The sequence below is a fragment of the Epinephelus lanceolatus genome, chromosome 3 (assembly GCF_041903045.1).
Source record: "Epinephelus lanceolatus isolate andai-2023 chromosome 3, ASM4190304v1, whole genome shotgun sequence".
In the NCBI taxonomy this organism is placed as follows: Eukaryota; Metazoa; Chordata; class Actinopteri; order Perciformes; family Serranidae; genus Epinephelus; species Epinephelus lanceolatus.
In genome coordinates this window covers 15302523-15328144 of record NC_135736.1, presented here as the reverse complement: position 1 = coordinate 15328144, position 25622 = coordinate 15302523, and the positions used below count along the sequence as shown (strand labels likewise).

General features: G+C 40.7%; 1 protein-coding gene across 2 annotated transcripts in view; it reads right to left on the bottom strand.

Moving 5' to 3' along the window:
- prkcaa (protein kinase C, alpha, a) overlaps window positions 1–25622 on the bottom strand; it is a 211742-nt gene that overhangs the window by 182090 nt on the left and 4030 nt on the right. The window lies entirely within an intron of this gene.

The following is a 25622-nucleotide window of genomic DNA, read 5'->3' as shown; positions in this document are numbered from 1 at the left end:
GATCTGATCGAGGATGGAGAGTATTGAGAGTATTAGTCTAATCCCTCACACTGAATGTTGAATCTTCAATGACAGATTTAGTGGACCTTTACCAAACCAAGAGCAACAGAGTTGATTAAATCATGTGCAAGAACACCTACACTGATATTTTTAGAGGAATGCTAAAACTGTATATTTTTTAGATTAGATTCCTTTCACTTTTACTGTCATAGTACAGAGTACACGTATTAAGACAACAACATGCAGTTTAGCATCTAACCAGAAGTGCAAAATGCAGTTGGGCAGAGGCATGTATAACGTATACACAGAATAAAATATGTAAGGGATCATGTGGAGCGACTGGGTCATTACTGCAAAATAAACCATGACAGGTTGACCCCAGTGCGAAGCAGAGGGTTCTTATATCTAAATGTGCCTTCAATGATTTTATTGATTTAAAACATTTATTGCTTCCACTGAGCGTCTATGATCAGAGATGTACCCATAGCAACAGCCTGTTACTCCAATCCAATCACCAGAAAGGATGTTGGCCTTGGACATTTCTGCAAACCATGGATACATTACATTTGCACATTTCTATGTAGTGGCTACATTGAAACTTTACCTTTCAACAACACTGTGAAAATGTGTAGTTTGGTTCAGGCACCATTTGGTTATGGTTAGGAAAGGATCGTGTTATGGCTTAAAATACGGGTTGTGGGGGCACAATTTCAGCAGAAAAAGCAGCAAAGCCTTGATAAAAATTGCTTAAACACAACCTTTTTTTTTATTGCATGAACAGTGGTCTCCAGTGGTCTCAAGTTTGGCAGGGGTCTTGCCTAATGATATGCCATCAACCATCCCCTCCACCTACCGATGACAAAGTCAGCTATGATACTCGTGGTTTGCAGAAACATATGATGGCAACTGGGCTGGTTATTTATAGCAGCGGTCTGTCATTCAGCAATAACAGATCGTAGGATACCGTAATTGACCAATCCCAATCACATACTCAATAATAATAAAGAATAACTAGAATGTGGAATAAACAGTAAGGTATGAATGCACCGGATATACACTGTGTTAACAGTATTAATAGTGTGTATTGAGACTAAAATCTGAACACACTGAATATTCATTATACTGGTCTCTTGACTCATCGATTGAGAGATTCTGTTTAATTAAGGCGAAGCTCACATTTATCTCACAGAAGCGAGGGAGGTGTGCAGAAATGTTTCCAAGATAAAAAGCAAAAGATCAATAATTCTGTCATGTTTTTGGAAAAACAAATGTTCCTGTCAGATCTTGGAAATGTTATCAGCTCCGTAGGTGCTTCAGTTTCTACTTTGTATAAAAATCAAGGGAAGAAGCCAGTAACAAACTGTGAAAGCAACGCTACAATACATTTTGATACAGGCTTGTGACAGAGGCTGCCTCAGGCTGTGGAACTTCAAGGTAGAGGCTTCACTGTATTCAGTGGCAGCACGTTTATATTCAGTGTGTGTTCAGCCTTGCATGGTTTTTGACTTGCACAAGCTGCTCCTTTCAATTAAAGTCTGAACCATATTGGCAGTTCATCAATGCTGCCAACAATATTTTCATCGATCTCTCACTATATAATTAAAAAAAAATAAAAAATAAACAGATCAATCTCTGTGCTTCAGGTCGATCTGGTGTCTTATTTCAGCCTGCAACATTCAGCCTGGTGTTTTCCATCTTGTGTATGTGACTAACATAGTCCATGTCTTGTCAGGCAAATAACACTTCTGCATAAGCCATCACATATTTTTATGTCCACACCCAGAGAGGTTGACTTGGTGCAACACACCAACCAGATTTGGGCACTACAGCCACCCGACTATGAAGGTTTAGCAGAAGTTAAAAGAGCTAAAAATGAATGTTTTATTGTTTCACTCCTATTATTTAATACTACAAGAGTGCGCTTGGATGAGGGGCATTGTCTGCAGACAAGAGACCAAGTAAATTACTGTATATTAAATGGGGGGAGGCATGTACAAGATGTTCCTCCTCTTTTTCCAGATACTGAGGACAAAAAGGTTAACATGGAAAACAGTGAAGGGAAACAATGACACTATGTGTTGACTGGCTTCTCAGTGACAACAAAGAGGGACTAAGCGAATCAATATTTAGTGTTTAACCCTGCTGCTGGGGCAACAGCCCTTTTCCAAGATAGGGAGGCTCGGTCATTCGTCATTTGATTGAGAGACAGGAAGAGCCTGCCGGTGTTGACAATAGCTGGAGGGCATGCAAATTAAACACAGACAAAAACCTCTTCCTGAACAACTGTTTCAATTCCACGTTGCATAATTCAATTGTATGTAACAAAATAAAAGTCTTTTTGCATTCTTTACATTTTTACTATTGAAAACATCTCAGTTGTAATGAAAGGAATCTTTGTGTAACTAGGGTCAGAAAAACATCTCATCAGTTCACTAACCTGTGTAATCACCCTAAAGTAAGAGTCCCACATCTGTAACTGCTGCTCTGCCTGTTCCCCCCCCCCCCCCCCCCCCCCGACCCCCCGCCTTTTGTTCTTCATACAAACCCTTCTAGGGCTCTTCCATTAGATAATGCCATTATCACAACAAAACTCAGGGCAATTAAATGCAGATTATGCTGTAATTCAGAGCCTGGTGCATTAGTCTGTGCTCCATCACGGAGCTATCTAATACACCTCTAATGCATTCAGACAGTAATATCCCTCTCTAATCCTTGGTAATGTTCAGTGCTGCACCTCCCCATGGATTAACCAAACCCTCTCAGTTTTAAAAGCATTCTGATCCGTACCCAAAGTGGCGTGCACCTCTGGAAGGTACACCTTTTATTAAGTTGAATCCATGTCTCTTTTTTGTTTTTACAAATGTGCATTGTTCCCTCAGTAATAGTCCACAAGAACAAAATTCAGGTCAGTCAGGAGTTAAAACAGTTTATCCCTCCATCTCTGAAAGCACACACATGATGTTTTCATCAATAGAAGCTGATCTGAAAATTGAAACGTCTGTGTATTTTCACTTATCTACTGTGGCCTTTTACCTTCAACAAACTTCTCCTCTTATTCAGATGGAATAAACATCACTACAGACAGAGACATGAATTGGAGCTCGAACCCAGGAACAGAGAAAGGGAAACTAGAAGTGAATTTCAGTGGTCAGGGACACAACAGAGATTTCAAAATGTAAGGTCTGAGAGCAAAAACCTTTATGACAGAACAAAAAAAAAACACTCCTTGGGATTTGGTGGCAGTATATGGGTGACTGCACACCTTGACTCAATGTGTGATTGGTAAGATAACACCATTTACACCCTCCTTTCAAGACATGAATGTTGTACAGAAGCTATTTAGACATAGCGCAGACAGAATTAATACAGCTATTTCAATTTCATTGCTGAGATTTGTTCAGCTGCAGTGCCCTTAATGTTGAATACGTAAGCGCCCGACAAAAGCTTCATTCTAGAAAGCTTATGAGGACACTAGTCCTCCAAGCTTGTACAATGTGCAACCTTCAGCAATACAACATGACTGATGAACTACTTATGTAATAGCCTTACTTGTGCATGCCGTCACATGTTTCAAGATATTTCGCCAAATATTGCTTCAGAAGAACCACTGTCATGATGTTATGATAGCTTTTGTAAGATATAGTCATTGTCAGTTGAATTCTGATAGGGATAACTGACCTGACATTGTCCAGAGTTCTCCACTGCTGTATTTTGTATTTCTCTTCTATGAAGCATTTGAAGGTAATGACTGGAATATGAAAGCGCTTTCATGTTTTTCTGGATGTCGTCCCAGATGGGTCCAAAATTAAATGAAAGCACCAATCTGTTGCCTCTGACTTTTCTTTTACACCAGGGCATTGTTTAGTTCTTAAAATTGTTGCATATAATGAAAGAAAAGTGAGGCATCCGGAGATACTTCACTTGCACATTCAGTACCATGTGCAACATAAAAGCTTGGATAAAGAACAGTTCCCCGCTACAACATTTACAAAGTGTCTGTAAGGACACATCACAACCGTAATGACGATGGTTGAGAGCCAGAGAAATTCAATTGTTCATTCAGCCGGAAGCATTAGCCGGAGTCTTGTTATGATCTCCCTGCTCATGTTACCTCTGAGTCACAAAGACATACGCATGATCTGTATAAACAAAATGACAGAGAGATAAACATACAGACAGGAAAAGTCTTGCAGTTGTAAATAAAAGGCTTAACAGTCATTAGCTCCAAGAGAAAACAGAGTTGCCATCCTCGCCATGCAGCAGCACACCAGCCTTACAGCTGCAGTGAAGAGGTCTGGTCTGCATCAGCACCGAAACACGACATGACTGAAGCATCTCAAGACACACTAACAACAGCTGTTGTCAAACTTAATTTGTAGGGCACCTTTAAAAAAGGTAAGTGAAGTTCAAAGTAGAGCTATGATCAGCCCCGACCCCACATGAACTTGCATAGTTTCTTTCCCAGCACGACCCGAGTCCAAACCACAGCAACAGTTTTGGGCCCAAGTCCGTTTAAACCCTGAATTCCACTGTAAAAAAAAATCTTTGTTTTCTTATTATTAAATTAAATAAAGTCTTGTCAGTGCAGTAACAGACATTTGTGACACGCTCTCCAACATGCGCCTTCTCCTACCAAACACTGTCATGTGCCATATATAATAAATGACACTGTATAACATTTCTCCTCATTAATGAAAGGTAGGAATCAGGATTGGTTGATGGCAGCACAGCCCTTACATTATTGATGACGTTACACACATTTTAAGGTCTACATTTCCAAAACAAACACATGAAAATTAGAGCAAACCTAACCCACTGGGGAAATCTGGGGAAAATACAGTCCGGCCCAAGCTTGTCAGGCCAAGCTTGGGCCAATCATTTCAAAAACGTTTTTACGAGTTGGGACCAATGTACTCGAGACAATAAAAAATATGCACACTTTCACAGTGATAATAGTAAACCAGGGTAATAAAAAAACTAGATTAAAGAACTACATTAAATACATCAAAAAAGACAAAACATGAATAAAACTGATGACAATAAAATAGGTTAAAAGCTGTAATAATAATAATAGCCCTAAAATAGTTAAACACTAGACTATAAACTTAGATTAAAGATTAAAAAGCAAAATCAATAGAATGGATAAATAATTATGAGTCTTATGATCCAATAATGCTGCAATTCAATACCTACAGGATGTCTCAGCTGAATCACACTCATATACCCTTTCATTAATTCATATTACATAACACTGCGTCCACCCCTGGGATTCAACTTATCAGAGTCGAGTATACTCAGTTACAGTGGTCTGGGTTATCCCAGGCCCACAAGGTGTCAGCCTGAAAACTTTCTGGCATGTTTGCTGTCAAACCATCTTGACTTCAGTGGGCAACGCAAACTCTAGGGAGCAGGCAAGAGAAAGGGAGAGAGACAGACATGAGCAGAGAAACAGATCCTTCGTCTTCAGACAAATATTTAGTCTCTGAGCTAAAAATACAGAGTTAATTGGATTTCTGTCTGTCGCTGTGTGGCATGGATTTCAAACGCTACATTTTTTGGGGAGGTTAGAAGTTAAAGTCTTTTAAGTCCAGATGGGAAAGCTATCAGCCTGCTGGACCTCTGGATGAAACTACAGTTTTTGCACAGATTTCTATTTCACTGCATCCAAGGTATGAGAATAATGAGCACAATACTTCCTGTTATTTCACCTGAGGAATGACTGACTAATGCCTCTATTAGAGAGCATAAGACAGGAGTTTATCATCACATCACTTTTTCTTTTGAATGTTAACACATGACATGCATTAAAATCTCCTGTAGTGTGTTATTTTTCATGTGAATCGCCACCTGTTTCTGTGGCCTGGGATCTTTTCAGTGACTTTTATTATACCTGCCTATTAAGTCTTATAATTAGGTCTCCATGTAAAGCACGATGCAAAGGTGTTGATACACACACTGTTCAGTCTTGTTTCAGTCGCCCACCTGTATATAATTAACCACCATGTGTTGTTCAGTTTCTTACCTAAGTATTTAAGATAAGATTAAAGTTTATTTAACCATGCGGGTGAAATCACCCCAGGAGTAAAGGAAAACAAATAAAGAAAACACTGAATATGTGACAGACAAGAAAAACTGATAAAATATGACAACAATAACAAACCAGGCCATATGCTGCTCTGTGTATGGATTAAGCTGACAGCCATCGCTAACCACTCTCAGGGAGCAGATGTTGATAGACAGACCTAAATGACACTTAATAACTTAAAACCGATCTGTGTGTGTGTGTGTGTGTGTGTGTGTGTCTGAGTGCGTGGGCGTGTGTGTTTGTATGTGGGTGCATTTGTTTGTGTAAACTGGAGCAAACTAATGCAGCCGAATGGACAACATACTGTGCATTTTAGACACACGGGCTTAGCCACTCACATGCAGCTGTAACTACTGGTGATGATAGAGATGATAGCGCCCAATGAAACTTATCATCATCCGGATTATTCAGTACTCTGTAATCCATGAGTGACTTCAGTGCAACTGATGGCAGCGATCTGGCACTTTTGCTGTGGCATAATGTACTGGGGGGGGGGGGGGGGGTAAATCTACAGGAGGAAAACAAATACAAAACGCCTGTGATACTCAGTGATACTCAATTTAGGGCCTGCAGACCAAATCTGCCCCGGAACAGGATGTAGGGTGGCCCGCCAGCCATTTTATAACTCACAGTGAAAATAAATACATACTTGGATTTTTTTTTTTTTGTACTTTGAATGTAAATATGGTGCCAGAGTGGGTTAAAAAACAGAAGCAAAAAACAGAGCTCGTTTATATAAAAAAGTGCCAGGACAGACCCTCCCAACAGAGGTCCAGGCTAAGCTCCGAATGTCCTCAAACCTGATCAGTGCAGGACTGCTGCGACTGGATTTGCCTCTTGGCAAAGACGAATGAGGAGAGCAAATATGGAAAGGTTGTTAACAGGCAATTCCTTTATTATATGCTGATAAATAGTATTGATATTTGTTTATTAACTGGCCCCTGGCTCTCTGTCATTTTGCAAAAGTGGCCCCCAGGCAAATCAAGCTGAGTATCCCTGCTGTAGCCTGTTTAACCAAGAGCAATGAGTGATGCAATAACAAAAATACTAGGCTAAACATTTAGAACATCTGTTCCCCAGTTTCATCTCATCGGGTTTCTCTTTCACAAACTCCCCCAGGATGTGACAAAGGAAATTGCTGTTACAAATCTATCTGGGTAACTGACTGATTTAATCTGCTGCTTCCCCGATCAATTGCACCAGCTCATTATTGCAAAGCGGCTTCTTGAGGCACCGAAAACATTTCAACAGGTTTGCAAACTGTGTTGAGGGTGAAAAATCTAACACCACTTCACGCCTCTGTAGCTGAGATTAAATTTCAAGGACAATAAAGTAGAGGCACAGAGTCATACGGCCCTGTTTTACTTCATCTTAATAAGAGGGAAAATATGGGTAGTTTGTGAACAGGTTCACCCCTCAGATATGTACGCCAGCTCATTTATATACGAACAATTCTCGTGTAAGCAAGAACACTGGAAACTGTTGTGTGTGACTAATTAGGTGATACTACCTAAATCAGGTTCTAAATGAATTCCTTTCTCCATTTAGTTTAAACCAGTGCTCCCTATCATGTATCATGGTGCTGCTGCTGTATTCAGAAGAGAAAAGAAGGTGCTCCCTGCTTTGATTTTCCCCATGTTTGTTGTCAAGCCTGCCCTTTAAAAACTGATGAGATGAATGCTATCAATTAAAGGTAAATTCTAACTCCCGACCTGCGGCTGTAGATCTGCAGTGATACGGAAGCCCCACAGTGATCAGTTAATCCTGAGAGCGCCTGGTCCCGTGATGTTGCCCTGTGTGGATCTCTGAAGGTCACTAGCCGTCAATGTAAAGCGGCACGCTAAAACTGAGTGTTTTACTTAACTGCAGAGGTCAATACGGGGTCCGTGTTAAATGGCAAGACAGACAATCCAGCTTCGGCACACAGTGGACCGCCCGGAGGCCTACTTTGCATGCAGACAGATGTGGGATTTGTGACTTGTCAGTGTTACGGCATCGATTCAGAAGTGAAGGGAAGGATTGTTCCCTGCTGCTCACATCCAGCCTAAAAGTTAATCCCAGTAAGCAGGCACACTTCCTACGGGCAAATGACAGAGCAACAGGTGGTCCCATTCACACAAAAAATGGTCTCAATGAGCGTTTTATTCACGTAAAAGCTACCCTTAAGCTCCCATTAAGCACCTATGATACTACTCTGCCCCACAAAACATTATCATCAACCATCTGAAAGTAGATTTAACAATGAAACCGTAGATGTGGCTTTAATCATCCAAATGGATGATTTTAAGGACCATTACGACAGCTGCTCAGGTCATTTTAATAAGTCATACTCACCTAACTACCACAAATTGGTGCATTCTGAAAGGACACTGTGTATCTGCAGGGATAATGCGTGCCGCTGACACTGGCTTCATAACAGTTACACTTGTGGTTGTGGGTTTCCATTCTTTTGTTTCCATGTGCCCTCAGCATGCCTCATCTCCTTCAGATTTAGTTATGCTGCTACACTTCCATGAATGCCTTTCAACGACGACCCAAACAACTCAACAGGAATGCTGATGTGAAGGCAGAGAGAGCAACGTACAGTAGCAACAGCGTGGTTTGAGGCTGTGTGGCATTATGTTGTATAGTACAAAGGCTGCTGTCAGTGCAGAACATGATGGATTCCCAACCCACTCTTCAGAATAAATGTTGGCATTGTACATTTCTGCATACCACAGATATTTACATTGTTTACATGAAGCAAGTATGTTCAAACTTCTAACACTATTAGATTAAGACACAAAAACCACTTAGTTATGGTTAGGAAATGATCATGTTCTGGCGTAAAAGACCTGCTTTTGGTGGCACAACTGCCGCTGGAAATGCAGCAGATGTCTCGCTTGGTCCTGAACAGTAGTCTACAGCTTGGCAACCATCTCGCCTAGATGTCACGCCATCCACCATTCCTTCCAAATGACAACGTCATGCTCATATACATGTAATCAGAGCAATGTCCTTGCAGAAATGTTAATATGATACGCATGAAACATACAAATGTACTGTAGCCGTGGTTTTCATAAATGTACAATGCCAACATTTTCTTCTGGCAATTCAGCTAAGGATTCCTCTATGTATAGCCATTTGAACTTTCCTTTTCACAGATGTAGCACACAACAAGAGACTGAGTGTGTCAGAAGTGTTCTCACCTACTTGAGATACTCCATTTGGTTTAGGCCAGGGGTGATGCTTGGGTAGAGCATACAGGAAGCATGATATGATGCGGGTTACACCACAGTCATGCAGCCGGTTCATAATTTGGTCATAAACAACAGAGTCTCTCGCTGTTCCTTGACTTTTTCTGACTATTTCGACTTCGAACCCTACTGACAAATCTTGTTGTCTCTCTAGTTGAACATTTTCGCTGCCATCTTTGGGTAAATGACCCTTCTATCTCAACCTCAGATGTTTGCTTTCTTCTGGTTTTGCGTGAGCTGCATGATAAAAATGTCATCAACAAGCCCACACACTTTATGTGAATCAGACGTTACACAGACTCTGTAATCAGGAGCTAGGAGGGTAAAGTCCTTTTAATGTCCGATCCAACTGATTTGGACATTTGTGCTCTCACATACAGCTCCTCTGGGTAATGCCTGAATAATTTCAGGTTTGCAGTGCATGTGTGATCGGGACTTATGATTGGTAGGAATTGTTGCAAATTACTGAGTCAAGAAATAAGCCATTCTGAATTAGTGCAGGGACACACACATCTTACTTATACTACATAGTGTTATGTTTTTTATGGTTGTTGCTTGTTTTGTGGTACAAAGACTTTATTATGCTGGAACAATAAATTAAAAATAATTTCCCATGATAAATATGACACTCTTGTATATTCTAGCCCTGTAAAACCAGGCAATAAATATCAACTATACCCATTCTGTACTATCCAAATGGGGAATCAATCACTATCAGTTGAGACTTACCACTTTGGCTCACCATGCTGTATCTGCACGCTCTCAACCTGAGTCCATTATGACTGAGCTGCCAAACGCTTCCTCCTGCAGGAGCTCAAGTTCCCCGACCAAACACAGAGCAGATGCCACGACACCGAGCTGCTGACAGGGCCCTCTCTTTCACCTGACTCTACATGGCTTCGCTGTCCATACAGATTTCTTCCACATACATCAATACATGCGTGTACACACTAAAACGAGCTCATGCATAAAAAGGCCCAGCATGGGAAATGTCACACTGACATCCAAAATAAGTTATGTCACATTTTATTGTTGCTTAAAATAAATGCTGTAATTATGTTGAGGCTGTGAGGAAAAGGCAGAAAGGGAGTTTTGAGAAAAGCAACAGATTGCTGTTGCATTCTGGTTTAAAATAACGTAACCAACAGAGGCTAATAAATAATACTCCATGTGGATCGCATCATTCTAACAGCGTGTCAGTACAACACAAAACAGCTGTTTGTGTCAACTCTAGTTATATTTAAACCACACAGATTCAAGTCTTCCCTTTTTTAAAAAGTGAGAGTTCTACAGCATTACTGGCGTGGGTAGACATGCACATTTTGCAAACTTTTCCCTTGAATATTTATTTAAATATACATGGTGTAAGCACAAAAAACACCTGTACTTGAAAGTAAGAGCTGGTGACATGCTCTCATAATGGCCCAGCCTATCATTCAAAAAGACTTGTCTCTTAAACAGCTTTTTCACTGTTTGTTGCTAACATGAAACTTGATATTTCAATTAAAGATGCACCAATTGCAATTTTCTCAGCCTAATCCAATTTTTTATTTTTCTATCTCAATTTACTTTCTTACTAGTTACTATATTTGACTGCATACACACAAAAAAAGTTTTCTTTAAAGCAACTGTTAAGTTGGCTTGAAACCGTAAAAATCCATGAAAGATGAGTGCCTTATTAAGAATACACAAAAGTCTGTGTGAAAATAAATGCTCATAACTACTAAGAAAATATAGTTCAAAAACAGCTAGTTTGGCTGTTTAAGTCATCTCATGGGATTATGAGGGCGTAATGAGATTCTGAAACAGGTAACATTAGCTTTTTTACGTGAAACTTTTGAGCCTATTATCAACTACCCCTGTAGTCTGCTGGTAATCCTGGCTAATCAGTTAAGTAGCAGACCAGGGTAGACCACCAATATTTGTGTTTATATTGAGTTATACCTCCTGAACTGGGAAGTGTTTTAAAATCTTCCATCCACTTACATAAAATGGCTAGCATTAGCTTTGCTATGCTACACTTTTGTGCTACTTATTAACTCTGCAACTAATACAGATTTGGGTGGCGTACCCCAGTCTGCTAGATAGCCTAACACAGTAGCTTTCAAACTATGTTCAGTATGCATGAGAATGAGCTACAACTTTTTACCTTTTGGTCTAAATAAATTGCTAATGAGGGGGCGTGACAAAGTATCAGTGTTTGATGACCAGGGAATGAGAATGGGTTGCAGAGTGTGCAGAGCATGCATATAAATGTGAGCAGCACAGGATTGGCTATATCTGAGACTGAGTGGCTGGTCACCGATCATAGCCAATCAAGCTGAAAATTCAATTGCCATGAGTGGTCGATCAATCAGTGCAGCTCCTACACAAGTGCACACAATTACGTTACATAAAGGCTTTACAAATTATGCCACTTCCTTACTTGTCAATGTAAAACATGTCAACAGTCTACAGAGGTTCAGATATTCCCCTACAGAATCCACCACCTGTCGCTACAACAGGTGAAATCACACATCCAGAAAAATATAAATAAGTTTAAATAAACTTAATTTTTTGTTATAGACATTGCATATCAAGATGGAATTAAAATCTCAGATGATCGCTGCAATAATTACGCTAATCAATGGACATTCCTCCGTAGGTTTTAGTCACATGTGAAGGTCAAATTCAGTACTTGAACCTGAATGTTGGCTCAAGCACTGAAGGTCAAATTAAGTCCTTGAGCAAACATTCAAGAGAGTTGTTTGTCAAAATTCGACAACAATACAAAGCCATGTGAGGCTTTGCTGTTGCCACGTCTTGCAACTGACAAAGAGAGACGGAAAAATCTGACCATTCAAATTCCATGTGGCATCAGCATGACAGCAGGAACATGAGTCAGTCCCCTTCCTGTGCTCAAATCCCCTTATCAAACTGTGAAACAGATTTGGGCTGCATCATGACAGCATGCAATCAGGAACTGAACAGGGCTCTATTATCTCATGACATGCAGGTGTCAGAGGATGTATTTCCCTCCGTGCAGGAGCCGTCCTGTGCCAAGAGACAAGCAGATTTGCATCAACGTGTCGTCCAGGTCTCCATGGAAGCCCAGAGGGTAATCTAATACAGTCTCTGAAGCACTGAGGGTAGAGCTGCAGCGAGGGAGCAACAAACATCACAACTCCATTTAAAATATTGACATATTTGACTGAACATCAGCACTCAGTCACACAAATTAAAAAAGTAATATTTATGACGAATGCTCATTTTGAAAGCTCTGGGATTTGCATATTCCAACACAGTCCCTCCAGGCTGACAAATATCACAAACGAACAGCAGCATTTTTCTATGAAAACACGACTTTATACAGTGCCAAACACATCAGAGCTATGAAGCGCATTTTGAACACAACAGGGCATTTCCCCAAATGCATGGTGGGAATTCAGGTGATAAATAATGCAGACCGCCATGATGGATTAGTCTAATCTTAATGCAGCTGGTCTGAATTGATTGGCGATAAACAGGAAGAGAGACGAGAGGCTTTCAGGGAAATCCAAGACGGCCATTCAGTTTGCTTTGGCAATGCTGTTTCAGGTCAGATCTAAGCTGCTCGCCAATACCTCCAATTCACTTTCCAAAATTATCATTAGGGCTTTATTCAGCTGAAGACCTACTGTATGTCAGCAGTGACATTCATTTGCACTTTATTAGCTTTGTAATATATTTGGAATCATATTCTGACATTGGGAAATATTTATGTCTGTTTCAAACATTAAACTTGGAAATGAAGTTGGCCACAGGCAACAGAAACTACACATCAACAACTTGCATGCAGTTTTACCTACAGTGAGCAACACGCTTTTCTACAAATCAAAACACAAAACCTGCTTGTCTGTACAAGCAGGTTTTGTGTTTGCTAATAGAAAGCATCAGTGGCGCTGCCAATTCACAGCAGCCAGCATTCTCAAGACTATGACTACATTCATTCAAATACTGCAGAGAGATGACTGAATAAAACCAGCTCAGGCATTTTTTCTGTAAAGTACACAGCAGCACTACATCCTTTCTATGACCACAGGGAAAGTGCCACCCAAAATAAGCCAAAAAGACTGAAGCAGTTGATTTAGTTTCAAATAGACATAACCAAACAAAACATGGAGGGATAAGCAGACACTGAAACTGTTCAAATTTGCTTCATGAGCCAAAACCACAAGATCTGTCAAACAGGTTGGACATGTTTGTTTGTTCTTAATCAATACTTTGTTTGTTTGGAAAAATGCTGTTGCATCAAATCAGTAGTGCACAACAGACTTACAAAATAAGGGCACATATAAGTTGTTCTGGAGGCTTGAAGTGGTCTAACACTATGGACCTTATCTTAGTGATGCAAAGCGCAGCGTAACTCTCATTGCTAGTTTCTCACAAACGCAGAAATTGATTGCAACAAAAACCTAATCTCAAGTTAATGGCATGGTATTTTCCTGCTATTTTAAGGACACATTCAGATGGGTAAGATGCACCCACAACACACATGCACTTTGCTTGTTACAAACAGGCTGAAGGTGGGTAAAGTAATGCATTATTAATGAAGAAAAAATCCCATTCTCTAAAAAAGTTAACATAGCAGAGAGCAGAGCAGAGCTGCTGTCTGACTCCCCAATAAGACCGAGACTGGAGCAGTGTAATTTCATTGATTTTTTTAATGGCTAAAAGTTAAGCTCTGTTTCCTCTGTCACGTTTATAACTCGAGCTTTTAGTTTTGCTGCTAAAATGTACCAGGATATTTGCTGACGTGACATTACTGCTCTTACTGCATGACACACAGCAGAAAAAAGCAGGCTTCTCCAATTTGCTGAATCCACCATGTAAATAACAGTGCTCTAGGTGCACCTGGCTTTTAAAGGGAATGAGAGATGACACTGATTAACTGATTTCATGTTATGCCCTATGATTAATTAAGGGACTAAATGCAACCCCTTTGTCCCTTGTGCCTTGCTTTCTGCCCAGATTATGCTCTGTTTAACCAGCAAAAGTGGAGTTGGAAATGCCCTAAATGCACTTGCATCATGCACTTTAGTCCATGCGCTACAGATTGCTTAAATAGGGCCCATTATGTTGGTTTTTAATTTGCCACCCATCTGTATCTTTTCAATGCTAAGCCACTGCCACTGATTTTCACTAAAAACACTCTTTTTCTTGTAATCAGAGCACTTCCTTTGACTGTCTCCTCTTTATATATTAGTTATAAGATAATGCTACTGCCTGCTGCTCATGTTGTCCAACAGGTTACTATTAAAGACTGAATAAGAGGTGACCAGCCAGTCAAAAATGAACAGCACCTACTTAAAAAGCTTTTTGAGAGATTTTGTGACAATGAAGTGTTTTGCTGCTGTTCATGTTAATCTGACAAGCCAGCTAGGGACTCAAAGTTTATTGTAATGACAATGCATTGATATTACTGCCAGTGAGTAACTCCTTGTCCTGTTAATGTTGGTTTTACAGCTTTATTTTTTTGTGTGCTCATGGATCAGACAGCACTGTGGACTGAAAGAAGTAAAAATTAATAGCTGGGGACTGCTTTCTATTGGATACATGAATCTACGGTGGTGGTCCTCTTACAGCTGGGGAGGCTTTAGGAGTGAGAGGTTTTACTGCTGGGGATTTGCTCGAGCAGCGTTAGTTATTATGGTCTTTGTCAGACAGGCCATATCTCTTCAGGCCCCAGTGAGCCTTGTACGGGTCATGGTCCTGATCACCGTCCATGATTTAAGGGTGTCAAACACAGAAGCAATAAGTAATTTCTACAGGGTGAAAGTCTCTCTCAGTGTGTATGAAAGACGTGTTCAACTATAATAAGGAAAAGAACCACACTAATACTGATGCAGCGATATTTTTGGTTGATGTCGGTTTTTAACAGCTTTATCTGGATACACATTTACTATTTATACATGGCTCTGATCAAAACACAAATCTGTAGCAGGTGATTCTGAGGGCTGAAAGTCTTAATACAAATGTTTGTTCACATAGTAGACTGCTGAATAAAATCATACTGATCTTTTTGATTAATTGAACTCAAGGCATCAAACAAACCTTTGCAACAATATGCTCAACTATGGTTCTGTTACAAGGTACTTTAGCTAATAGTGAAGTCACCTCAATAAAAATCCTATCTGATATGATTTACATTGTGTTGTTTAACAACTAGGGACTGTTTAACTTAAACTTTTTGAAACAAATTGCGAAAGAAGCCGACAACTGCTACTGCTGACCACGCCACTGTGGATAAGGGCACCACGATGTTGGAGGAATGCTCTGACCCCTGCAGATCTGGAGAGACTTCACTCTACCCTTATCGCAGCTCTTGGCGCAACACTTTCAACATAGATAAACAAAGCTCTGAGCATGGCCCTCGGCCCACTCTCGTCCTCTCTGGAAAAAATCAAGAGAAATAATGTCAAGGCTTAACTAGATGTGTGTATTTTTGTTCATGGGCAGTGCGTTGCCTTGCACTTGTCTCTGCACCATTGTCATTGCATCAGTTTACTGCGCTGCCATCCCCATGTTTCCTTCTGTTGAGCTAAATGAATCAGTGACTGTGCCTCTGTTCTCTATGTATACGAGACAAACACATATCATTAGAGTATTTGTGTCCATACAGTAAATGCTGGCTGCAAATTTCTGTAGCAGGGATAGATAATGAACAACTAAGATATTAAAAATTGTAGAAATACGATCACAGCGGAAAATTTGTATTTGCAATGGATTAAGTTTACATCAATATGTTGAAATTGAAATAACAGCATTAAAATTACAAAATTTGCTGAACCCCAAGGTTCCTTTTAAAATACAAGCATCTGGCTGATTGGTGCATTTTTGATTGTTCTGAGGAAGAAAATAAAGATGCTTGAAAAACGAAAAATCATCAAAAGTGAGGTTTGAATGAACATCACTGGTTAAGTCACTACTAGGTTGCTAACATCGGCAAAATCTGACTAACGTGTGTGTCCCCACAAAGCCCTTATGTAATCACACAGTGGCCATCTAAAGACCGAGCAAGTGTCCTCCTATAAACAGAACCAGCCCTACGCATAGCAGTGTGTCTCTTCAGGGGACCGGGGAGCAACTCTAAATATAGCCTATGTTGAACTCTGCCCCCTTCCCTCTCTGTCTCATAAACACACACACACACACACACACACACACACCCTCACACACACGTCACGATGCCTCTTCTTTGCTCTGCTCCATTCAAAGGTCTGTAAATCTTGCATCTCTGTGTCCATCTAAATCTGGGCCAGAACAGTACAAAGGGAACCTCAACACTGGAACATCTTAACCCTAAGAGCATGCTCATGCCACGTTAACTACATGAGAAGAAAACCCAGCACAAACCAACTCTTAATTTCTTTTTTTTAGCAGCATGAAGGGATTGGATATGTGGGAGTCCATGTGTCAAAGAGAGAAAGAAACTGGCCCAATATAGGAGCAACCCCATGGGCCCCCGGCCCGGGCAGAGGGCGCTGTAGAGGGCAGTTTCCTGGCTGCGAGCCCAAGAAATGACAGAGGAAACAAACAAATCAGGAAAAAAGACAAAGAGATGAAAGGAGGAGAAAAAGAAGAGAGCTGGCAGTGAACTTGCTACATGAACAAAATTCAGCTGTTAGCATCAAAGCTGTTTGCAATTAATCTGCTTCTTTGTTCTAAGTATGCCGCCGCTTTACAGCAGAGAGTGAGGTGCGAACAAAGGCACAGCCGCTAAGGTGACAGAGATAAAGCAACAGATGCAGCAGGGTGGCCTGTGGCTCCGTCTGAGGCTGGGGGCTTGTGAGAAACCCAGGACCACAGTCAGCAGTGCCTTCATGTGTCTGTCACGGACCATTTCCTCTCGGAATCATTTCTCAGAGGGCAAAATGATGGTATGAAAATTCAGTTTAAGGCTTTCACAGCTGAAACTGTAACACAAATGAAAAAAGACACCCAGGCTCTGTCCTTTCTGTTTGAAGTTTGTGTGGCTAAATAAATGACTAACCAAACAAACCACAAAAATTGCCAACAGAAGACTGGAGAGAACAACATGTTGAACTTGCTAACTCTAACACTAGAATTCATTTTTAGCATGCCCAGAATCTGAAGGGGCACTTGCAAAAATGGCAACAGTCCCGCTGGATTAGTACTTCAAAGTTTCATCACTGAGAGCTTTAAAGCTTTGCTACTTTTCTGCTCACTGCTATTACACCACCAAATTAATGGAATTGCGCTCTATTTGACAGAAAAAAAATACGGACACTCCTCCTGAAAAATTAGCTGTGTATAACTTTGTGTACTGGCAATGTAGTATCTTTTGCTGTCTAATGAAAGCACAACTAAAATAGCCGCTTGGCTACTATACTGCAGAGCTGCGCTATGTTCAAGTAATTTCACTGTAAAAGCATTACTCACTGAGACACACATAAGCGTGGTTTATTTCAGGCCACCTTAGCTTGAAATTGTAATAAACCCTCATAAAAAGATGGAGTTTATCACAGGCTGTGTAACTCCCTGGAGAAATAAAAGCGTGAAGCGATGCATCACAGACTGTGTGACGCACAAATTTGCCACACAACACAAACAGAGCTGTGGCACCATCAGATGCTGGCTGTCTATTTTCATATTTTCAGTTATCACATTTGCAATTTGTAGTCATTGGACAACATGCTCAACAGTGCAATATCTAACACAGGTGGGACCAGATTATCGTTTTGCAAGTGTCACGTCTTTACTCTCAGGTCCAACATCATGTCCAGAGTCAACACTGACAAGTCCAGAGTCAAGTTAAAGTCCTACATTTTGAGTTTCGTCTTAAACAAGTTTTAATGTGCTCTTCACCAATGTAATGCCATTTTAACAACAGATTATGGCCGGATGGTTTAAACAAAGTGGATCATATGGGGAGCTAAGTGTCAGCTAGCTGGGAATGAATAGCGTTAACATTAGTTGATTCAGGAAATGAATGAAATGGGGGAAGGTATCAACTATTTCCAAGTCAAAATGCTCAAGTCCAAGTGAAGCCACAAGTCATTGATGTTACAGCCCAAGTAGGGTTGCAAGTCTATTTTGATTTGGTCAAGTCAAATCTAAATCATCCAATTTGTGACCCGAGGCTGACTCTGGTTTAAGTTATGTGACTCAAGTCCAAACCTCTGATATCAAATGAAGTGAGGTCAATGGTTAGATAAGTTCATGTGTACACAGTTTATGCTGTGGCAATCATTGACATTGCAATGGTGCTGAACATCAAGCATTAGGCTTCTAATGTAGGATGTAGCGCTCAGATGAAGAAGAAAAAACAAGAAATAATAGTACGATGTGTGTACCAGCTGGCACAGACATGGACCATGGACTGTCAACAGGGGCCTTAATGGGATGACACGGTGGCGGATGTGCACGAGGACATTCTGAGTACTGTCCAAACACTGAACAGCACAAGGTAAACATAGACGCCATGCATCAATGGGATTTGGATGAAAACATTTGTAGTCATGATTATTTGTCTGACACCGTTTAGGTGTGATCTAACACATCAAACAAGACCACTAACCATCAAAGGAACAACAAGGCCAGGCTGGTTTAGCTAATGAGTAATTGGTTGGTTACAGTTATCATAATGTGTGGCAGGTTCATACTGTGGCACAGTTTAGTTTCTGTAGCTGTTATTTTTGGATTCTCATTACAGAAACACAGTCCTAACAAATAATGGGGGGCAGCAGTAGCTCAGTCCATAGGGACTTGGTTTGGGAACCGGAGGGTCGCCTGTTCAAGTCCCCTTCCGGAACAAAATATGGAGCGTGGACTGGTAGCTGGAGAGGTGCCAGTTCACCTCCTGGGCACTGCCAAGGTGCCCCCCAACCGCTCGGAGCGCCTGTCATGGGCAGCCCACTCTGACATCTCTCCACGTAGTGCATGTATAGGTCCAGTTTGTGCATGTGTGTTCGGACCTGTGTGTAATTGACAAACAGTGAAAAATTGAATAATCCCCTCAGGGGGATTAATAAAGTATATAAAATTAAAATTAAAATTAAATTAACTATTGGTCTAAATGCATTTAGCTAGCAGGGGTAACACTGGGGTCAGCAATGCATCACTTGTGTGGCTGGACATCAAGTAGACTTCTCTCTTGGGAGGTGACAGCAAAACTCATTAGCTTCTTCTCTCGTGCATCAAACAGGGAACATTGGGAAGCCACGGGTGCATTTTAGTTGTCTATAGTCTGCCAATAAACATCCAATCCACCAAGGAACTTAAAGGTCCTCCTCAAGAAACCATTGAGCAAGCACAAATCCATCGAATGCATCAACACTCCTGATATTATTTGCGTAACGAGCAGTGTGTGGAGCAGAAAATTAGACTTCTACAGTCATTATACTATATATTGCATGTGAATACTGTTTCAAATAAAAACAAGAACAACACTCTGTGAGGTTGTCTGGTTCTCATTTCATTCCTTAATCATCTCATGTCTAGTTACCTGTCTAGTCTGTGTTGAAATATGTCCTCTAAGAGGAATTTACCTGGACACGTTTAATTATAGTCGGTAAAAGCAGCAGTTTATAGAGGGCTGTTTTTATATTGATTTTGCTTTCACCATTTTACCAAGAACCCGCAAAGAACATCAATTTGTGAGCCAAAGCTCTGGGGGCTAAGCTAAGATTTCCTGCTTCATATCTGTGAAAAGAGACAAGAGTGAGCATTTGCAGAATTAGATGGACTAAAAAGCTTGTCATTTATAAAATCTGAAATAGAATACAATACTGTGGGTCTGTTTGTGTCAGCTTACAGTGGCAGGGCACAATGGTTTTATGATACCACCTACATCCTGTTAGAGAAGTGAGTAAGTGGTAGAAATCCTAAATTGGCAAGACAATCTGGAGCAATGGATGAATATTACACTCCTTTCAGTAAGTGTCTACTGACACAGGTGCCTCTGAAGAGGGCACCTGACCACCAGACACTTAAGGAGAGCCAACAAAAGACTGTGGCTCACTGTGAATATGTTTATCTGGATGAATGTGGAACAGGTCACAGAACAGGGTTATACTGACTGCTTCACCCTTGGTAAATCAGAACTTCCAGAGACGAAAACCAAATGAGAAACCCTAACCCTCATCCCAGGCTCACAGGTTTCAAGACAGCGTTAAGTGAACAGTAAATCTGCTGAGTGACACGGGTACAAATTGCCTGGCCGTATTACAATATCCACTAAACTTATTGGAGATACCGTGCTGCGCAACGGCAGCAGGCCAGAGCCTTGAAATAAGACTCCACAGGAGAAGTAGCCAGGTGAGGACAGGCAGATCGTTCACCGTGCAGATAAAATCTAGAAAGCTGGTTACAGATAGGTTTGTTTGTTTCCACAACATTAACTCTCCTCAAAATCAACTTTGCTCTAACATTTCACTGCAAGTGTCAGGCTGAGATTGCTTTGATTTTTTTTTTTCACCTGCACCCACATAAGGTCATGTTCAACACAAAAAAACTCTGTTGATTTTACTGTGTTGCACAATAGACAGTGCTCACATCTTCAACTATATCCTCACATCATAACCCCCCCCCCTTTTATACCTTGGGTTAAAATGTGTTTTGAGTGATCGGACTGCAATTGGATACTGCTTGATCACATAAAATCACAGGTGTAAATGCACCCAAAACGCACTGAGCATAGATCATGATCCAATCAGCCAAACCACCTCAGGGACAGTTGTTGGGGACACACTGTGACCACTTTGAACACAAGTGTAAATGCAATTGCACACAAGCACACACAGAGACTGTATGGGTTGTAGCGGCTGCTGCAGGAGTTGTAAGAGGCTGCCCGGCCATACACACACAGTGATAGGGCTACCCTGCCACTGTGTGTTACTGATGGGTTTAGCGACAGAGTCAAGCCATTTTAGTGTCAGTGTGAGTTTGTTGGGACCGTTTAAGAGCTTGGTGTCTGATGTTAGCTGCTGCGTTAGCTCGTGCTAACTGGACAGACATTGAATTGACTGTTCCCTGGAAGGAGAGCGGGTGCAGTGATGGCAGCAACAGAAAGTTTGCTGATCCACTGGGGAGTCGGGACGGTCTGAAGATGTTTCAATACTACTTGGTAAAGGGTTGTTTTGGTCAAAAGGTATCAAGTACTGATACCTAGCCCTATTTAGCTGATTAGTTATTTGGTCTATAAAATGTAAGAAACGACTGAAAACTGCTTTCAAAGACCCAAGCTGACACATTCAAATAGCTTGTTTTTGTCCAGAATCCAACTTTATTAACTTGACACTTACAGAAGACTAGGAAAACCAGCATAAACCAGCACTAAAAATGTATTGGAACTGATTAATCAATAATCAAAAGGATTACTGTCAATGGCAATTTAGGATCTGACATCCTATCTTTTGCATGTTTTCATATAACTAACCTAAAAAACAGCCATACAAGCATGAATACTAAATTAGCTTACATTTACGACACACAATTTTGCTTCAGAAAAGCTTCAGCTGACATCACTATAAACACATGTGATGTGACAGTGTGCAACCCACCCTATTCTTAGAAAAGAGACATTTGTGGGGCTGAAGAGTAAATGTCACTCTTGTTATAGAAATGCCACTCTCCAGTTTATCACTTTATCATTTTCAAGTAGTGACTGAGAGGCTTCGTAGTCTCTGCTGGAGGACTCGACCCTCATTTTCTAGAAGCTTAAGTTTAATAATTGATGGCTAAACAGATATTATAAAGTGGGGACCTTTCTCTCTTTGAATAGCAGCAGTGTAACGACCTTCATCTCGATAAGGCACGCATTATTTATTTAACAGGTTCCAGGGATGGATTTATGGTGGAAGAAGAAGAAGGAGTGGTCAGAGAGGCGCAGTCAAGCCTCCGCCGTCTGAGGAAAAATCTCCAAAGCACCGCTTGTGAGTAAGACTCCACTCGCACTGTGCTGCTGTCTCTCTGACGCCCTTCTAATCATTCCATTTATCATCTCCTGCATGAAAAGCTGTGACTGTAACAATGAGGCAGGATGGAAATGACAACTTCCTGTGAAAGCAGAGGAGGGGGTTGGCGGACACGCTGATGATAATGTCAGGTTATGCAAAAACATGTTAGGCTGTCAACACTCTGACACCTCGGACTGACTCATTACAGAGCCTGGTTTCACCCAAGTAGGAGTACTAGAGAGCAGACTGCATCTCACCTCAATGAGAGGAGATCACACAGAAGAGTGGGTGTTGGAATCTTAGTAGTCATGGGCTCATACGCATGTTTCTGTATGTGAACATTTCCCAGACACATGCTCTTACACACGAAACTATGAACCATCCAAATGTATTAGTATGATGAGTAATGATTCAGTAAGACCTCTGTATGTCTCACTCTCTCTGACACTCTGAAGGGAAACACCTCTGAATCCCTGAGATCAAACGCCTGTTTGTGTTTATGTTTGTGTTTATCTTTTGTCTTCCGTTCTACTCTGCAAGAAGTAAAAGCCATCGAGAGCATTTCCGATTAAGTCACTCACTGGATGTTTCATTTTTTGCTGTTGTAAAATATTTGACACTTTGCCACAGATGGCTAATTAGAAAATTTACACCAGAAATGACACTTTGTAAAAATGCAACAACAATCATCTGTGATCAAATATTAAAGTATGTGGGAGTATTTTAAGTCAGTGTCTCTACATTGTAAATGAGGGACAATGTTTTTGGTCCATGCTCGTAACTAGACCAGCTTGTGGTGCACTTTTAAATTATAATGTTTTATATATGTTGTATATCTTACATATTTTATCATTGACCCTGTTTACAATGGCATTTAAAATATGTTCCAGTATTCTGAACACAACTGGACAGTTGAGACACATCACTGTTCACACCTGTGTTCAGATTCTGTTACTCCCAACGTTACTTCAGCTAGAAGGTCAAACTTCCCCGTGCACAGTTGTTATGTCCACACTCGCGCCAGTCATGTTAGCGGTAGGCCTGTCGCAATATGCGATAAGTCGGTTAATTGCACGGTAAATTAAAAGGGAGATGGTAACTTTTCCGGCCGCGATTAATTGCCATATTCATGCATGTTTGTTTTCCTTGTGTCTCTCCACCAAAGAGACTGGACGACAAGAGCGTTCACTGCCGTGCATCGTCTGGCGGCCAGGTGAGTTGGTTCATTAGCGTAATGAACTGAAGTAAAGTGTCTTTGTCTCTGTGGGGGAGGCGGGGCTATGGGCTACACACACACACAGTGCGATCTTCGTGAGGGGGAGACGAGGTGGAGAAGAAAACAGAGAGTTGAGTGTAAGAGAAAGACAAGGAACTTGTTCCTATACCAAATGCCACGACTCCTGTGTGGGAGTGTTTTGGATTTAAGCCAAATGACAGAGGGGAGCCCAGTAATTTGGACGAGCCTGTATGCCGGGTTTGTTGTAAAACCATCTCAACAAAAAGAGCGAATACGACTTAACTGCACACCTGAGAGTGAGAGACTGACAGTCTATTTTTTTGTATTTATAAGGTCTTTATTTATTTATTTGGTATTTTTACGTGTTATTTCGGATATTTAAATTTTCTTTTTTGCATTCCTAAATACTCTTGGTAAATAAATGTTAATTTCTCTTTCAAAGGGTGTACTTGCATCATTATGCCTTTATTATCATTATATAAGTTGAAAAAATGGTCTAAAAACAGCAAAATTACAACAATAATAAAAATGGTCTCAAAAGCACAATATTACGCAATATTATGGCTTATCGCAATAATTTCTGATGCAATTAATCGCCCAGCAAAATTTGTTATTGTGACAGGCCTAGTTAGCAGTTGAGTTGTATATCTATGAAAATTAAAAGGCATCAGTATTCGTATATAACCCCATATAATCGTTAGCCAGTAATACACAGGTTATAACTCACATATTCAGGAAGGCTGTGATCGCATGACTAATGTGCTGACAGGAGTAAATAAGGAAGTAGCATAAAGAGCTAAAGTCGTATGTAACGTGGCAGGTTGGGATGGTGGATGGGTCAAACAAAGACAAGACTTTTCCCCAGGAGACAGGTGTTTGTGTCCCATGTGAAACAAAGTGAACTTTGAGTCATCTTAAGGTACGTCATTACTTCGTCACATTACTTTTAGTACGTAACTTTACGTTACCTACATAACGTGACGACACCCACCCACGATACTTTTTCTAAACCTAACCTAACCAGTAGGGGCGCTAATTCATGGGGCACTAATTCGTAAGGTATCATACAAACTGTTGTATGAGGATATGTTAGGTGGTTTGAATGACTGGATTACGATGCACCTTGGTGCTTGTTTACACTTGTATTTAGCGCTGTCCACTTGTAATCAGATCATCGAAAAAGCATTTTAAAACCACTAGTAAAGAGGGTAATTGTGTATTTTCTGTGTCCCTTTACTTAAAGTCCCTTGTTAAAGACAATTTTTTATTTCAGTGATTAAGCAAATCAAAAAAGAAAACTGAAAATGACATCCAGCAACACTGAAGAATGATGATAATTTTTTAGCGCTAAAACGAACATGAGAGAATGTCTATATAAGTGAAACATAAGATCAACAACATCTGCACTGTTACCTGAGCACTCACCATCATAGTCAGATTTTGGCAAGCCCAAGCGTTTCCACATTAGATGAGGAATTCTGAGAGTTGATGCATGCTGAAGCTCAAAATGGCGGGTTGATATGAAATCCAACCTTCAGTGATGCTGGGGCTGACGTGGGGAACTAGACGTGCTCGTATTTGTGTGTCATACACCTCTTCTCTAATCCTCTCTGTCCTCCTGCCTTTCACTTTCTGTCCCCTCCTTCGCTCAAAAATAGTCTCACCTGTCATTCTCCTGTTTTCAGCTCAAACACACTTCCATCAGTCTCCTTTTACCAAACTGCTCTCTACCCACAGGCCTGTTGTCACTGAGCAAAAGCGTCACTTATTAGGAAGCACTTTACTGATAGTAAACAGCTAAATAGCACATTAAATTCCAATTATCACTGTGATAATTAACATTTTAAATCTAATTCAGCAACAAGCTGAAAAGAACTAGAAACACCCCCCTCCTCTCGCTCTATGTTGCCTGCTCGGCTCTCAAATAATAAAAAGCAAAATTATTCCAGCCTCATTTTCTTCAGGGCACATGATTTAGACACATTACGACCACAATAACACTACCCTGACTGTGGGTAAACAAATAATGTCATGCTTGCAAAATGCCAAACAAATCAAGAACGGGAATGGTGTCGGTGCACGAAAACAACACCAACACTGTTCCTCATCATATTCGTCATAGGACA